This window comes from Phoenix dactylifera, unplaced genomic scaffold (genome assembly GCF_009389715.1).
Source record: "Phoenix dactylifera cultivar Barhee BC4 unplaced genomic scaffold, palm_55x_up_171113_PBpolish2nd_filt_p 000317F, whole genome shotgun sequence".
Classification (NCBI taxonomy): domain Eukaryota; kingdom Viridiplantae; phylum Streptophyta; class Magnoliopsida; order Arecales; family Arecaceae; genus Phoenix; species Phoenix dactylifera.
In genome coordinates this window covers 455,001-473,427 of record NW_024067787.1, presented here as the reverse complement: position 1 = coordinate 473,427, position 18,427 = coordinate 455,001, and the positions used below count along the sequence as shown (strand labels likewise).

The 18,427-nt window shown below is 48.9% G+C and overlaps 1 pseudogene; it reads left to right on the top strand.

The window, feature by feature from the left end:
- Positions 1-1,254: 1,254 nt before the first annotated feature.
- LOC120105599 lies at positions 1,255-1,352 on the top strand (annotated as a pseudogene).
- The last annotated feature ends 17,075 nt before the right edge of the window (positions 1,353-18,427 follow it).

Sequence of the window (18,427 nt, the reverse complement as noted above, 5' to 3'; positions counted from 1 at the left end):
TTGTAGGAGCCCTTCATCCTTATTAAAGGAGGACTAGGGCCGGCGCCCTAGATGACCCTTTCTCCTCTTCATCACGTGGCCACCCCCTCTCCATCTCTCCTTGGTTCAACCGCCATCAGCAAGGGGAAAAGAAGAGGAGGCGTCTCCCTCCTCTTGGTCTTCTTCCTTGGCTTCAGCGCGTGTGAAGAGAAGAAAGCTGCGAAGGGATTTGATCTTCTTCCTCTTCTTCATCCTTCTTCTTCCTCCTCTCAAGTGCAATCAAGAGTTGATTGAAAGAGAGGACATCAGCCATCAAAGCTATCTCTGCAAGGGAGCTAGCACCCCGGTGAGATAGAGAGCTTGGATCGGATCCTGCTTCGTGTGGATACCCGTAGAGGCCGGACGTTTGAACGGCTTCAAGCGAACCCTCTTCCAAAACCACGAATTCAGATTTGCGGTGATCATCTACCCGCGCAAGGTGAAGATTTGATCTTCCTAATAATTTTAAAAGTTTTAATTCCTACCTAATTACGAAAGGTCTCGAAACAACGTTCATGCGATGAACGTCGAACCCGTGCATGCCGATTCCGCTGCCATCTGAAAAATTTTTGAAATATCAGCGGCATGGGCGGATTCCCAACATGACCTTGCATGAAAGATTGCAAAGTTTCTTCGAGACTGGATTTTTGAGGGGGTGGGTGTGCATAATGAGGTTGCGGAGGTGGAGGAGTTGGGTTATATACTTGTTGAGGTTGGTCATTCCTCCACCTGAAATTTGGATGGTTCTTCCATCCAGGGTTGTAAGTACCCGAAAAAGGATTATTGAAAGATTTTTGATAGGTATTCATAACATTGGCCTGATCGTGCAAGACTTCCTTGAATGCGGGTATTGTGGGGCAATCAGTGATGAGATGGCCAGGCATCTCGCAAATCCTACAACACTCGCTGTTATGTTCTACGGTCTTGACGGGTTCAATCCTTCTAAGTTCAATTTCCTCTACCTTCCTAGTAAGGGCTGCCATTTTAGCTTGAATATCATCCTGAGTATTAAGGTTGTAAAGGCCCCCGTGTGGAATGCTAGTAGGCTTAGGCAAAGGTTTATTCACTCTATCCCCTGTATCCCATAATTGTGCAGTCTCTGCGAGAGAGTCTAAATAGTCCCATGCCTCATCGGGTTGCTTTTCCAGAAATAGACCATTGCACATAGTCTCTATAAATTGTTTCAACTGTGGAGACAACCCTTCGTAAAAGAAACTAATGGTTCTCCATGTTTCAAACCCATGATGAGGACAAGAGAGAAGCAAATCTTTAAATCTCTCCCAGCATTCATAAAATGTTTCATGGTCTTTTTGCTGGAAATTACTAATGTGCCTTTTCAAAAAGTTAGTCCTTTGTGCGGGAAAGAATTTTTTCAAGAATTCTCTTTGCATATCATGCCATGTTCCTAACGATCTTGGTCTCAAGGAGTTCAGCCATGTTTTGGCTTTATCCTTCAAGAAAAAAGGAAACAAGGTTAATTTAAGGACATCTTCTGATACATTTGGCACTCTAAATGTGATACTAATTTCCTCAAAATCCTTAAGATGAAGATAAGGGTTCTCGGATTCCATTCCATGATACTTTGGCAGCAATTGAATTACTCCTGGTTTGATTTCAAAGTGTCCTACATTTTCAGGAATAATCATGCATGAAGGTTGACTAGTCCTAGTGGGATGTAAGTATTGTCGAAGTGTCATAACTGGGGGTCTACCTTCATTACCATGGTGACTTCCTACATCATCATCAGCCATCTCACCAGATCTGAGATTTTGCGAAAAAGTTTCAATAATGTGATCTAAGGAATTGTCAAAAAGTTGTCGACTCAGACGTCCAGTGTTGTCCCTATTCCAACCTAGCATACAAAATTTCAGAGTTTATTTATTTGTTTGTTTTTTTTTTTATTGATTACCCTTGATCTTTTCTTAAAGTTCTTATCAATTTTCAATTAGCAACAAGGGTTAATGAGATATGATGATAATAAAATTCTGATTCTAAAAAAAATTAAACACAGAAAATTCAAAGCAGACAGCAGCAAGGTTGTATATTAATTTAATGGTCGTAAAAGTATCAGAATATCAATCAGACCGTTCAGATGAAAGAAACATGTGTCCTACAGCAGCCGACGAAATTTGAGTATAATCAGACGGTGGATTACTCAGATATCAGAGTTTGATGCAGACTGTGCAGGAAATAAAAACAGCAGAAATTTTTTTTTTTTTAGTTTTACTATAATGTTCAATCTAACTGATAGGGTACTAATTAAATCTAAAATTATACTAATAACTAAGCCGTTCCCCGGCAACGGCGCCAAAAACTTGATGCAAAAATAAAATTGTTCTCCCAAGTGCAGGAGAATCGCACAAGTAGTAAAATCTCGGGAGTCCGAGGTCGAATCCTCAGGAAACGATCTATAGATTATTAGCGTAATTTTTAGATATAATTAGTACTTTAGTTGAATAAATATGTGGATTAAGATGATATTTTGATTTTCAGAAATAATTAAAAACAAAGATGATATGCAACTAAACAAAGTTCAATGAAATAAAGATGGTAGGGATCTGGAATCCCCCTTGATGATATTACATCCAAGAAATAAACTCTAAGATTCTTGATTAAAAATTAATTGTAGGATAGATCTAATCGTGGTATATGTTTCATGAACATATGAACTCAATTTCTAAGCATTCATCGTGCTTTCTACGTCTACGACGAATCAAATACTAAAGCAATCCATATATCAATAATCATAATCCATTAAAAAGCTATCTACGAAATAACTATGCATGCATCAAGAACATATCAATAAATATAAGTCATTCAAAGCAAAAGTTTAGAGTTTACTTCAAAGAGCAATACATCAAAGGTTCATCCATCTCCCTCCCTAAGAAATCAGCCACTCATTGAAAACATTAATCCCCCTTTCTTTTTTTTCTTTTTCTTTTTCTTTTTCGGAAACAGGGGAGGCCCTGTTTCCCTTTCTTTTTTTTTTTTTGACAGAGGGCTCCTCTGTTTTCCTGCCGAATGGGAAAGAATGAGGCTCTGTTTCCGAATGAACTCTCCCCCGTTTCTCCCCGAATGGCCAAGATAACCAGCCCTGCTCCTCCACCTTTCTCGCACGCGGTGGAGATGGCCGGACGAGATGCATCCTCGGGCGAAAATGCTGGACGCGGACGGCTGGATGAGGCTGTGAATGCGGGATGCTGAGAGGCGCCATGAGATTCGGATGATACGCACGGAATGATCGCAGGGCGTTGGACGCTAGGATGCGGGAAGCTCGCGGGATGATGAGCTGGGACGCTGGCGCTTAGATCACGGAAGCTGGGACGCGGAAGGTTCGCACGCGGACGCGATGGGAGATTCGCGGATGAGGCCGAATCTAGGAGAAACTGGATGCTTGGATTGATCTCGGATGCTGGATGAGGGATTCGATCGCACGAACACGAAGCTGGGAGGCGCTGTGAACCGAAGCTGGAGCTGGAACGCGTGGGAGGATGCTTCACGGACGCTGGAAGGCTTCACGAACGGCCGGGACTCAGATGGATGCGAGGAATGTGAGAAATACGCGGAAGATTCACGGGTCCTGGGATCACTGTAGAGCTGGTGGCAGGGCATTTGAAGAGCCAATTCGGAAGCATGGGATGCGTGGCTTTGGACTCGGATGGGAGCTGGAGCTGGGACGCGTGGGAGGATTAGATCATAGATCCTAGGATGCGGACGGATGAGAGAGCTGATAGCATGGCTTTGGATGCTGTGGATCACTCATGGTGGGCTCCATCGGGCTGAGATGCACGGGCTTCTGGGAATTGGTTGCAGTGAACTGGCTGGCTGAACTTAGGTTCCTTCTAGTGTGCAACTAGGGTTGAACCATTCAGTTAACTGCATCTTTTTGGACCCAATGCGTATTTTAACTTTGATTTACGATCATCTGCACCCCACAAAAATATAATATTAATACAGCATTTCTATCATCATTTGTTAGCAATAATACTAATTTGAGTGATGTGTAGATCGCACTTTTGTGCTCTCATCACTTACCAGCGCCTCGTCAACAAAATCTTCAAAGAGCAAATCGGCCGGAACATGGAGGTGTACGTGGACGATATGCTGGTGAAGAGCCGCCATGCAGACCAGCACATCGCGGATCTGGAGGAGACTTTCGCCACCTTGCGGAAGTTTCGCATGAAGCTGAACCCAGCGAAGTGCGCCTTTGGCGCTTCGGCCGGGAGGTTCCTCGGTTTCATTGTCAACCAGCGGGGGATCGAAGCCAACCCGGACAAAATCAAGGCCATCCAAGATATGTCCCCTCCGACCAAAGTGAAGGAGGTTCAGGAGCTCGCTGGGAGGGTCGCCGCGCTCGGACGATTTGTGGCAAAATCGGCCGAACGCTGCCAACCTTTCTTCAAGGTGTTGAAACGCCCGAAAGACTTCCTCTGGACGGCCGAATGTCAAGCAGCATTCGACCAGCTCAAGGAATACTTGGCGTCTCCTCCCCTGCTGTCCAAGCCGCAAGAAGGGGAGATGCTCTACCTCTATCTGGCGGTCTCCCCAACCGCAGTCAGTGCGGTACTGGTTCGGGAAGAGGCAAAGCTCCAGAAGCCTGTGTACTACATCAGCCGGGTCCTACGGGATGCCGAGACGCGGTATACGAAGGCTGAAAAGATCGCCTTCGCGCTGCTGACCGCGACCAGGAGGCTTCGCCCCTATTTCCAGGCCCATTCTGTCACCCTCTTGACCGATCAACCGCTGCGGCAGATCCTCAGCAATCCTGAGAATGCGGGACGGCTGGTGAAGTGGGCAGTAGAACTTGGTGAGTTCGACATCCGCTACCAGCCCCGACCCGCCATCAAGGCCCAGGCGCTCGCGGATTTCCTCGCTGAGTGCACGGTGCAGGAGGCGGAACCTAGGTCGCTGGAAACACCCAGCCTCGACCTCCCGATTTGGACGCTTCACATCGATGGGTCGTCGAACCCCGAAGGTGGAGGGGCCGGGCTGGTCCTTACCAGTCCTGATGGAGTGATAGCCGAGTACGCCTTGAGGTTCGGATTTCCAGTGACCAACAATGAGGCGGAGTACGAGGCCCTAGTCACGGGACTCAAACTCACCAAGGAGCTCGGCATCCGGCGCCTGAAGGTCTTCACCGACTCCCAGCTGGTGGTCGGGCAGGTCCGTGGGGAGTTCGAGGCCCGGAACCCGACCATGCAGAATTACATCCGGAAGGTGCAAGCACTCATTCCCGACCTCGGCAGTGTCGACATCCAGCAGGTCCCAAGAAGTGAAAATGCCAGGGCCGACAGGTTGTCCCGCTTAGTGGGCGCAGACGCGCACAACTTGTCGAGGGCGATCTACCTGGAGACCCTGGATGCCCCGAGCATCGGCGAGGCTGGAGCGGTGATGGCGATTGATCCGGAGCCGTCTTGGATGGACCCGCTTGTCGCCTACCTCGCCGAAGGGATCCTCCCTGAAGACGAAGATCAAGCTCGGCGACTTGTTATGAAGTCCGCCCACTACGTACTCTATGAAGGGAGGCTGTATCGGACCTCGTTCACCGCCCCCCTCTTAAAGTGCCTCCGCCCCTCGGAAGCGGCCTACGTCCTCGGCGAAGTCCACGAAGGCGTTTGCGGATCACACTTGGGGGCTAGGTCCTTGGCGCACAAGATCATGAGGCAAGGCTATTATTGGCCTACCTTGTTGGAGGACTCAAAGGATCATGTACGAAAATGCGACGCCTGCCAGCGCCACGCCAACGTCCAGAGAGTCCCTTCTGTCCCCTTGGCACCAATCACTGCACCCTGGCCCTTCGCCCAGTGGGGAATGGATATCCTCGGACCATTCCCCGTCGCTTCAGCTCAGCGGAAATTTTTGATTGTTGCAATCGACTACTTCACCAAGTGGGTGGAGGCAGAGCCGCTGGCTACTATCACGGAGGCGCAAGTCCGGAAGTTCGTGAAGAAGAACATCATTGTCCGATTTGGGGTACCTCGGGTCCTCATCTCGGATAATGGTCGACAGTTCGACAACAAGCATTTCCGTGACTTCTGCGAGGAGTTCGGGATCGAGCATCGGTTCACATCTGTGTCGCATCCCCAAACCAACGGCGAGGCCGAGGTCACAAATCGGACAATCCTCCAAGGAATCAAAGCGCGAATCGGTCGGACGGGGCAAGCTTGGGTTGAAGAACTCGAGAATGTCCTTTGGGCGTATCGGACCACGCATCGGACCCCTACCGGGGAGACGCCTTTCAGCCTAACCTATGGCACGGAAGCCGTTGTCCCCGTGGAGCTCGGACTCCCCTCACCTCGGATGGCCGCGCACCGACCCGAGGCCAATTCGGAGCAACTCCGAGGGAACCTGGATCTCTTGGAAGAAGCGAGGAAAATGGCGCAGGTTCGGATGGCGATGTATCAGCGGAGGGTGGCCCGATATTACAACTCCAAGGTCCGACCGAAGCTTTTCAAAATCGGAGATCTGGTGCTAAGGCGAGCTAAAGCATCTCAACCTGCGGAAGGTGGGAAGCTAGCGCCAAATTGGGAAGGCCCGTATAGGGTTCGCTGGGTAAACCGACCTGGCTCCTACCAGTTGGAGGCCCTAGATGGTCGAGAAATTCCAAGGAGCTGGAATTCCGCTAACCTGCGGATGTATTACCAGTAGAACGACAATGCCAGAAAGACAGTTCAAAAATGTATAACACTTTTCATTTCAATAATTTCTGGTTACAATGGCGTGCTCGTGTGATTACAAGGAATTCCCAGAGGGGAATTAGGGTGTAAAGAAAGTAAAGAATAGGTGGAGACTCCGAGGAGCTGAAGATCTGGGATCCCGAAACCTCCATCCGAAGCGGCTGCAATCCCACCGGAAGTGGGTGCTTCCAACCGGAGGCGCCATCCACGCCTCACGAAAAAGACGAGGAGCCGCCGCAGAAGAAGCTCCCGCTGCCTCCAGGGGAACGCCACCTCCAAGGGATATTCTGGTCCTCCCCAGTGTTAGGGGAGAGAAGGGATACAAGGGAGAAGAGCATATGGAGGCGCGGTCCCGGATCAAGCGTCTGGCGCGGAGCTCAATCGGGAGGCTGAACTTCAAGGAGGGGAGACGTGATCCCGGATGAAACGCCTAGAGCGGAATTCCGCCGGGGAGAACCTCCTTGTTGATCCCAGATGAAACGGCTAGTTGGCGGAAGTCGCGAAGGGCGCGCCTCCCGTTCCTTCGGTAGGGGTCTCTCAACCATGCGCCGGAGAGGAGGCCCACGATCCATGGCAACCTGAACAGCTCCGGCTTGGCAGGCTCCATCGCACCTGCACCTATATTTATAGCCAAACTGCGGCCCCCCGGTCGTTCCGATGCGGGTGGCTCCAATAAATGCGGGCGCATTGAATCCGGAGCCGATCCGGCTCTCGAGGCGTATCTTCCCGCGATTTCCTAAGCGTTATTCTCCTTAATCGCATTCTTTGTGCAGGACACTCCGGGTGGCCTGTACCCCTAGGTCCACATATCTCCGCTCGCGCCCAGGCCGCATCCGCCTCGAAGAACGCGCGTATCGCGGCCGCTTAACTGACACTCCTCGCAAGCAGCAACTGGCGATCCGATTTCCCAGGTAACCCCTCAATTAGCATTTAATGCCCATCTGGTGTTCCCCAGGCGACGCTTGGAGAGGAGGAGAAACACGATCGCAGCTGGCCACGGAGAAATCCCGTCGGGCGGCAAGCGACAGGCGCACGACCAGCGAGCGGAATTTGCCGAGGCTCGGCCCTCGGATGCCAGGCTAACCCGATGATCATCCCGGGAGCAGACTAGCATGAAGCCCCGACCGGTCGCCTCGGCTTGCGCCAGCCTTGGCCGACCAACGAGCGGAATTTCCCGAGGCTCGGCCCTCGGATGCCAGGCTAACCCGATGATCATCCCGGGAGCAGACTAGCCTGAAGCCCCGACCGGTCGCCTCGGCTTGCGCCAGCCTTGGCCGACCAACGAGCGGAATTTCCCGAGGCTCGGCCCTCGGATGCCAGGCTAACCCGATGATCATCCCGGGAGCAGACTAGCCTGAAGCCCCGACCGGTCGCCTCGGCTTGCGCCAGCCTTGGCCGACCAACGAGCGGAATCTCCCGAGGCTCGGCCCTCGGATGCCAGGCTAACCCGATGATCATCCCGGGAGCAGACTAGCCTGAAGCCCCGACCGGTCGCCTCGGCTTGCGCCAGCCTTGGCCGACCAACGAGCGGAATTTCCCGAGGCTCGGCCCTCGGATGCCAGGCTAACCCGATGATCATCCCGGGAGCAGACTAGCCTGAAGCCTCGACCGGTCGCCTCGGCTTGCGCCAGCCTTGGCCGACCAACGAGCAGAATCTCCCGAGGCTCGGCCCTCGGATGCCAGGCTAACCCGATGATCATCCCGGGAGCAGACTAGCCTGAAGCCCCGACCGGTCGCCTCGGCTTGCGCCAGCCTTGGCCGACCAACGAGCGGAATTTCCTGAGGCCTGACAACCCTCAGATGCCAGGCTAACCCGATGATCATCCCGGGAGCAGACTAGCCTGAAGCCCCGACCGGTCGCCTCGGCTTGCGCCAGCCTTGGCCGACCAACGAGCGGAATTTCCCGAGGCTCGGCCCTCGGATGCCAGGCTAACCCGATGATCATCCCGGGAGCAGACTAGCCTGAAGCCCCGACCGGTCGCCTCGGCTTGCGCCAGCCTTGGCCGACCAACGAGCGGAATCTCCCGAGGCTCGGCCCTCGGATGCCAGGCTAACCCGATGATCATCCCGAGAGCAGACTAGCCTGAAGCCCCGACCGGTCGCCTCGGCTTGCGCCAGCCTTGGCCGACCAACGAGCGGAATCTCCCGAGGCTTGGCCCTCGGATGCCAGGCTAACCCGATGATCATCCCGGGAGCAGACTAGCCTGAAGCCCCGACCGGTCGCCTCGGCTTGCGCCAGCCTTGGCCGACCAACGAGCGGAATTTCCTGAGGTCTAACCCTCGGATGCCTGGCTTAGCGCCGGAAGAAGTTCCTGAGGCCTAACCCTCGGATGCCTGGCGAAGTTCCTGAGGCCTAACCCTCGGATGCCTGGCTTAGCGCCGGAAGAAGTTCCTGAGGCCTAACCCTCGGATGCCTGGCCTAGCGCCGGAAGAATTTTCTGAGGCCTAACCCTCGGATGCCTGGCTTAGTGCCGGAAGAATTTCCTGAGGCCTAACCCTCGAATGCCTGGCCTAGTGCCGGAAGAATTTCCTGAGGCCTAACCCTCGGATGCCTGGCCTAGTGCCGGAAGAATTTCCTGAGGCCCAACCCTCGGATGCCTGGCTTAGCGCCGGAAGAATTTCCTGAGGCCTAACCCTCGGATGCCTGGCTTAGTGCCGGAAGAATTTCCTGAGACCTAACCCTCGGATGCCCGGCTTAGCGCCGGAAGAAGTTCCTGAGGCCTAACCCTCGGATGCGTGGCTTAGCGCCGGAAGAATTCCCTGAGGCCTAACCCTCAGATACCTGGCCTAGCGCCAGAAGAATTTCAAGAGTCGGGAGTCAGCGAGACGCTACCAAGAGTTAAAAAGAAGAAGGACGAAAGTGAAATGAAGAAACTCTATTTGCATTAACTTTCATTGTTTCAGGGCCGAGACCCATACAACTTGGCAAAACGCCAACACACAAAGAAAAGAACAAAAATACAGAAGGTCAGCTTGGAGGAACCCCCGGGTCGGGAACGCCGGGCACGTCCGCAGGGGGTAGGGAGGCGGTTGGAGAATCAGCAGGCAATGGCGCCGGAGAGGAGTCTAGAAGAGAGATCCCACTCAGGTCAATTTCGGGGTACTTAGCCGACACCCTTGTCAGGCCTTCCTCGAAGCCTAAGATAAAGGAGTCGGACCCCGCGTCCGACATGTCACGGACGAACTCGTCAGACTGACGATAGGCCTGTACCGCCTCCGACATATCACGGGTGAACTCGGCGGACTGACGATAAGCCTGTACCGCCTGACGCCCGATTTCCGCACTCTTCTCGGCCAGCGCCGCCTCTGCCCGCTCCATAATCTGAGCTTTCGCCTCCAAGACCTTCGCCACAATCCGGTCGTCCGCCTCGGAGGAGACCCTCAGCAGATCAGCCTGAGCCTCCTTGTGCTTCGCCTCGGCAGCAATGCGAGCAGCCTCAGCCTCCTCCAGGCGCGAATGAAGCTCCTGGTCACTCGCGCGGGACTTCTCCAAGGCCGACTCCAATTCGCCCAGCTTGGCTTCAAGAGACCGGGTTCGGCTGCGGGCGTTGTCGGCTGACCGCTGGGCCTTCTCCCACCTCTCCCGGTAGTCGGCAGCCTTCCGGGATTGCTTCTCGGCCCGCTCCTCCGCCTTCTTGATCTCACCCTCGAGACCCGAGGCAACCTTGAGTTGCTCCTGAGCCTCCAACAGTTGCTTCTCGAGGGTGACGAAGCCGAGTGCCCGCTCTTCGGCCACCTGGAGCCTCATCTCGAGGTCCCTGGTCGTCCTCCCCGCCGCAGCCTGACCTCCCTTCTCTACTGCCTTCAGTTGGCTCTCGGCCCTCGCCAGAAGCCTCGCCTGTTCCTCGTAGCACTCCTCCAGGCGGATCATGTACTGGGCGAGCTAAGAGATAGGAAAAACGAGGGCGTCAGGCGGGGATCAACAGAGCCTATAAATGATGAAAGCGACCAAAAGAACACTCACCGACATGAGACAGACGCAGCTGGCAGCCCCAACGTCAGGGACCCTCATCTCCCGGACCTGCCTGCGGTCCTTCTCCAGCAGCACCGTCTCGATGAGGTTTCGGGCGCCGGCAAAAGTGAAGGCCGACCCCGACTTCTCCCCGGAGTCGGACGGTGGTTCTGCAGCCTTACCCTTACCTATCGCTTGGGGAAGAGTCATGCTGACCATGCTCGGGGCGGGGACCGCCCCTGGAATTGACAGGGTCCCGCTCGGCCGGGGCCTCGGCGCGTCCCTCCTCGTATCATCCGGAGCCGACCGAGTCGAAGGCTGGGGTGGGGACCGATCACGTCCGACCCGTCCATCTCGGGCGCGCCCGGGTGATGCCTCCGGAAAAACGGTAGTCTCGGCATCGGAGGGCTGATACAGCGTCAACCGCCGGTCCGTGCCCGCGGCGTCCCCCTGATCGGTGGGTCCGGACCCGTCTGTCGGCGTCGGAGTCGCCTGCCGGCGGGACTTCTTCGCCGGCGGGGCCCCGCTCGGAGGAGCTCGTTTCTTCCTCCGGACTGCTTCCAGTAGGGACGTCCTACCAACAGCCGTTGCCTTGTCCGACCGCATGACGTCGTCGATCTCTGCAAAAAGGACGAGGTGGTCGGAGGTTGAGAAACTGAAGGAAAGAACGAGACGAAAGAGGAGAAAAGAGCTAAAAAAGAAATGGTGGCGGGCTCACGGTCAGCGGGGACCGAGCTCAGACCGACGTTCACCAAGGTATCCTCGGAAATAAGGCGAGTCACCGGGGGGAGCCGGCCCTCGGCAACCAACCCCTTCAAGACGGCGACGCCATCGGATTCCTCCCTCGACAACCTCGATAGGCCAATCGGGGACTTCATCGGCGTCTCCCAGGTTGCCCTGATTCCCCAAGAGGGATCTGCGTCAACGAAAAAGAAGCGCCCCTTCCAGCCGTGAATGGAGGTAGGAGCCTTCTTGACGAGGCCGCACCCTCGCCGCGCCGCAAAGCACCACCACCCTTTGTCCTGGGGGTGGCCGCTCAGGCCGTAGCATTCCCAAAAGACACTCAGGGTGGCGGAAACCTCGTGCAGGCGGCAGAGAACCTGAAAGGCCGTCAGGGCGCGCCATGAGTTCGGCACCAGTTGCGTCGGCGCCACTCTTAAACCCCGAAGCACCTGAACGACTAAGTCCGAGGGGGGAAAGCGGAACCCGGCCTGAAGAATGCCCTCATTGATGGCAACCTTCCCTGGAGGAGGATGGGACATCCTCTCCTCAGGCCCCGAGAGCGTAACATTGCAGGCCTTGGGAAGGTGGTATCGAGCCACGAACCTATCTAGGTCTTCGGCGACCAGCTCCGACTTAATGCGGTCTGCTCTCACTTCGCCCATCCCTAATGGCCAGTGAATCTACGGTCAGGACGGGGTCAAGAAGGGAAAAAGGACCGGAACGACTGGAGTACACTAATACAAAAGGAGAAAGTATGAAGAGCCTTAAATTGAAGAATGGGGCAACTCACCGGAAGAGAAGGAAGAACGGCTCCGAGAGCGTCAAAGGAGGAGCAAGCGAACAGTCCGACGGCAATGACGGCAGCGCAAAGGAGAAACTCGAAGATGTCTGTAAAGAGAAAGGCGGACGGAGGAGGGCCCCCGGTTAAATAGGCGGAAAGGTGGGTGACGCCAGAGGACGCCTGGCTGCTGAAGGGTCGCTCGCGCCCCAAAGGCGAATCGACGCCATTAAGGAAGGATGTCCGCCGAAATCCTCAGACTGCCAGGTCAGCAACAACCGCCATACGCCATAAAGAAGGAGGGGAGCTCGAAGCGCGCGCGCCTCTCCGAGGGATGGCGGAAATCTCGAAGCATCACTCCCTTCACCCGTTCCCCTTCTGGTTCCAGGCTCGGAAGTGGGGGGCTACTGTTACGGGGGAACTTAGCCACCATGCCCCACGTGACCGGCACGCGCGCCCAGGAAGACTACGGCAGCCCCTTGATCCAGCAATCCGACCCCGAGTCGGACATCTTTGGCTCCGCAGCCCGACTCCGAGTCGGCAGCCCCTTGATCCAGCAATCCGACCCCGAGTCGGACATCTTCGGCTCCGCAGCCCGACCCCGAGTCGGCTGCCCCTTGATCCAGCAATCCGACCCCGAGTCGGACATCTTCGGCTCCGCAGCCCGACCCCGAGTCGGCTGCCCCTTGATCCAGCAATCCGACCCCGAGTCGGACATCTTCGGCTCCGCAGCCCGACCCCGAGTCGGCTGCCCCTTGATCCAGCAATCCGACCCCGAGTCGGACATCTTCGTCTCCGCAGCCCGACCCCGAGTCGGACATCTCTCGACAACGACAGGCTATTCCCCAGAGGCACGCCGCGGCCCTCTGCTCCACTACACCCAGCAACGGTCGTATCCGGCGCTGCTCCACGATCCCCTGTAACAGCCGTACAAAGCGGAGCTCCACTACGCCCTGTCATGGCCGTACCCAGCGCTGCCCCACGACGCCCTGTAACGGCCATGTCAGTGGCAGCTCCATCGTGCTACACGATGACCAACCCCCCAAAAGGACCCCCCAGCCTGGTATATATGCGGCTGGGGGGAGAAGGGGGAGGGTAAGCAAGAACTTCCAGAGCATTCTCTTACTTGCTACTATTATCTCTCCTTCTCCTCCAATCTCCTCTGACTTGATCGTCGGAGGGCCCCCACTACCCCAGTGGTGGTGCGAGGCTTGCTTGCAGGTTTTCCGGTGGAAGGTGGAGCGCAATCAACACCAACCAAGGCAACTCAAACGGAACCCCGTTCACACCGCTGTGCCAATCGTTCTCGGTTTGGACCACCAGCAACAATATCTTATGTGGAGGTGTCCTTCAAGTTGAAATCTCTCATTCTTTGCTCAAGGATCCTGCATTATTAACAAAATTCTTTTCTTTCTTGAAGAAAAGTCATTAGTTTCTTCAAGATACAAAACATTCATATAGCATATTTCTTAACTGGGTGACTCAATCATAAGATATCACAACAATTGAATGTTGAGTCACTTTACTCAAGAGATTGCCTAAATATAAGCAAACACATGTCACTTGAACTTAAGAGATAGTTTCATTAACCAAGAAGGTTCAAGGACAAGCGTGTGAAGCAATAGGAAGATTTATCAAGGTCAAATCAATTTTTTATTTTCAGAATCAATTTAGCTTAGATTCTATTTGCTTAAGATAATTATCAATAAGACATGTTAGCTAAGTTTTAATCAATTTATCTTAAACAGTTGTTTCTATCTACATTCATATTATGAATCATTAGAGTTAGATTGAAGTCTTGCACAAGGGCACATAATGAGCATACAATCTGGTCTACTAGTTGTATAATAAAATAATTATTCTATCATGCTTCAATACAGCTTTAAAATAATAGATCTACTTTGCTCATCCTTTTCAAATTCTACAAGATGGGGTCATAGACATACCTTCTTCATACCAATCTTCTATAAGAGTTTTCTTGTGAACTAACTTTGGTCAATGAAGATTTCCTTTCTTGTTTGTCTTAATTTGGAGTTTGAGAAAGAAAATGTTAATTCATTCATTATACATATTTCAAACTCACTTTGCATGAGCTTAGTAAAATCTCCATATAAATTTTCATCAGTAGAACAAAAATGATGCCATCAATGTGTGCTTTGAGCAAGCAAGATATCACAGATTCATCTCTTTAATGTATAGATTTATCATTATTACTTTTTATCAAAAAGTTGCTCAAGCTTTTATATATCATGCTTTTGGTGCTTGTTACAAATCACATATTGCTTTATCATATATGTAATGAGTGTTTTTAAATAAGGTGGTTATTTTACATAGATCTTTTCTAATGAAATAACCACATAGGAGTGAATTCTACACATTCATTTGACAGAATATAAAGCTCATGAGGCAAGCAAATGATAATGGTGATCTTTACTTTTAATCATGCAAGAATCAAGATCTATTTCATCTTTTCTTGATTTAGTCTTTTAGTAGTCATCAATTTTTCTTCATTAAGTGCATTCCTGAAAAACTCAATTTGGTTATAGTTATTAACAAGTTTTCAGATTGTTATATGTAAAAGATTAACCATATACATATATAATTTAATTTTAGTATCTTCATAATAAATCATTAGTCTCATAAGGAATAAAATGAATTGATATTTCTACAATTCGAATCTTTTCATTGAATGTTCTATATGCATTGCTTGATGAATGATATCCAAAAGATAGAAATATCTTTATCAGATTTGGCATTATTTTCAAAAGACCATATCAAGCATAACATATACTACTGAAAAATATGAAAGATATGCAATAGATCATTTTCTATTTTTCAGAAGATCAAATGGAGTTTTCATCAAAAATAAATCTAATAGAAACTATATGTATGACAAGCAATGATGATAGCTTTTTTTTTTTTTTAAAAAAAAAAACATTTAAGTAGATGACTATCATACAACATTGCCTTCATCATTTCTTCAAGGATTCCATTAACACTATTTTACTTAAGGTGTCCTTGGTGCTGAAATAATTAAATTTAATATTATTTTCTGTATAAACTTTATCAGAATTTTGGTTTTCAACATTGTGCCATGACTCTTTATCTTTACGGTTTGGAAACTTTTTTATTTGAAACATTTTTACAAGATTTAGCAAATACAGAGAATACTTCAATTTTATTTGCCAAGAACAAATCCAATGTAAGCTTTTGAAAAACTTAGTGATGGAAACAACATCCTTAGATTTAGAAATTGATTCTTGTTTGTTTCCTTAGTTAACATGCATAGCAAACATTGATCTTTCAGAAGATAATCTAAGTAAGCCAATGGCAAGATCTTTTGAGATTAAGTACATACTAGCATGAGTTGATTTTATAGGCCAAAGATGATTTTAATCTTGGTATTCATAGTGCATATATTCAAAAGCATACCAAGTACACATTATTATGTCTATGATAAAAAAAAAGCCATGGATAAAAACTCTCAATCGAGCATATAGAGAATTCATAGAGTTATTCTTAATAAATTGATTAATCATTTAGCAACTTATCCAACAATAGGTAAAGTATAACATAGAAAGATGGAGTGATTTGGATATATTTTCTTTTCATACCAAAAATATCACTTATATCACAAAAATGATTAATACTTGCAAGTTATGTTTTAATCAACTAATAAAGTAATTTCAATATGAGAGGATGCAATAATAACTTATATCATTATTTCTTTCACTTAACTCATTCTTCTTAATTACATTTTAAATTCAATTCCTTAGCACATGTCTAGAGCACCCATTGTTTAGATAACATCTTTCATTAAAACCTTGGATAGCTAGACATACTTGCTGAAAAATAATCATATTTTCAACTTAGGAACCCAAGCTCTTTTGGGTCCTTGTAGGTTAGCTATAATTGTTCCTTTTGTAACCCATATTTTCTTAATGGCTATTTTGTCCATGAATTTACAGATTTTAGGATTACAAGGGATGTATTTCTGTATCCTCTTGTTGAGTTTAACAAACTTAGATCGAATATGAGTAGTAGATAAACTTTCAGTTTTCTGTTTTTGCCTTTTAGGTTCATCAAATTTGTAATGTATAGATTTAGGAACAACAGACGAGATTTTACTTAGCTTTTGTTTATTAGTATTATAAGAATCTGTTTTAGAATAATTAAAAACTGTTTTAACAAACATATTCTTAAAAGATTTTTGGGTGTACCAAGGTTGATATCCTACTCCAACTTTATCAAATTCAGCTCTTTGATTATTTATCATTAGGTTCAATTTTTCAGAGCTGAAGGTAAATCTTTTAACAATAGGTTTTAATTTGTCAACTTCTTTAGTTAATCTTCTGTTATCTTCTAAAAGTAATTCATTGTTTTTCTTAAGTTTATCATGACTTTCAGTGAGAAGTTGATCTCTTTGATTTAGTTCTTGATTCTCTTTAATTAAGATTTCAGTTTTACTAGTTAGTTTCAGTTTTTCATCTATTAGAATTTGATTTTCATTCTTCAAGTTCTTGTTCTTACAAATAAGTTCCTTATATTCTAAATACAAATCAGAAAAAGCGTCATGGAGTTCATTAAATGTAAAATTGCTTTCAGTTTCAGCATGAACCTCTTGTGCCACGAAGCATGGATTTGCAATATGATACTGCTCTTCTTCTACACATGATGTTTCAGATTTGTTAGTGCATTCATATTTGTCTTCAAGCATATTCCATATTTCTTTAGCAGTCATGCAAGAAGATATGTAATTAAACTCATTCCTATCTAATGCACAATATAATAGGTTTATGGCTTTTGAGTTTTGTTGTACCATTTTCTCATTATGACTAGTGTTTGTGTGTGTTCCATTGACTATAATTCTCCATAAATTATAATCAAGTGATTGTATGAAAATGCGCATGCGTGCTTTCCAATGTGTATAGTTTATGCCATTAAATAGTGGAGGTGTATCAATTAATTGTCCTTCTCCTAGAAAACTATCTATTTGAGTTGTCATGATCTTTGGCTCTTGATCGTGAGATCAATAATTAATCTTAGAGCACCTGCTCTGATATGACTTGTTGCCCAGTAGATACAACCCAAGAGGGGGGGTGAATTGGGTCTTTTAAAACTTTTGTACTACTTCTAAAACTTTTCAATTAATTATGCTAAGTTGTATAGATGCACAGTGGAATTTAAACTTAGCAACAGTTTGATTTATTGAATGAGACTTGATTAAGTAAATTAAATATGCTTGCAACTAAAGGATGCACAGATAAGAGTTAAGCAAGCAATTTATCTAAGTAAGTAGGTGAGCAAGTTAGACAATGACAAAAAGCATCACAAACACAACAAACATATAGTGGTTCGGTGCACCCCAGCACCTACATCCACTCCCCAAGACCTCTTGGGAATTTCACTATAATCCTCCAGATTACAGTCCGGTAGTTTTGCGAGTGCACTACCCAACTCGTTGTTTTACACCGGGCTAACAACGAACCCTACAATCCGGTAGTTTTTCGAGTGAACTACCCAACTCGTTGTTTTACCCCGGGCTAACAACGAACCCTACAATCCGGTAGTTTTTCGAGTGAACTACCCAACTCGTTGTTTTACCCCGAGCTAACAACGAACCCTACAATCCCCCAATTTTAACTTAGGCTTGGGACGCCTATCCCTTGTTCCAAGTCCCTTGACTGAAACAAGCTCAATATTCAAACGTTTTACAAAAGATTTGAAAGCTCTTAAGAAGCAAATATAACAATGAGAAACAATAAAATCGGAAGAACCCTTTTTGCCGTTGGAAGCGTGGATGATGGTGGTTCTTCTGATGTGGATCACGTTGGCTTGAATGCGAGCTTTGATTGCCAAGTGGGAGTGAGTAGATGAGCTCGAAATCAGATGGGAAAGCTTGAATGCACTTGATTTCTCCTCTTGAAAGCTCTAACTCCCTTGAACCTCTTTTTCTTTCTTCTCTCTTGAATGATCTTGTGTTGGGTTGGTGAGAAGTTGTTGAGAAGCACTTAAGAGCTCCCTTTTATAGCCCAAAAAGCAAATATAGCCGTTAGACACAAAGATATGACCGTTTGAAATTTCAAATCTACCTGAAAAAGTTGTCAGTCGCGTCCCAGGCGCTCCGGGGACGTCTCCGCGCTTTACGGGGACGTCTCCGCTTGTTTGCGCTTTTTGCATGGGGACGACTCCGCTGCTTCGGGGACAACTCCGCGCTCCGGGGACGTCTCCGCGCTTTACGGGGACGTCTCCGCTTGTTTGCGCTTTTTGCATGGGGAC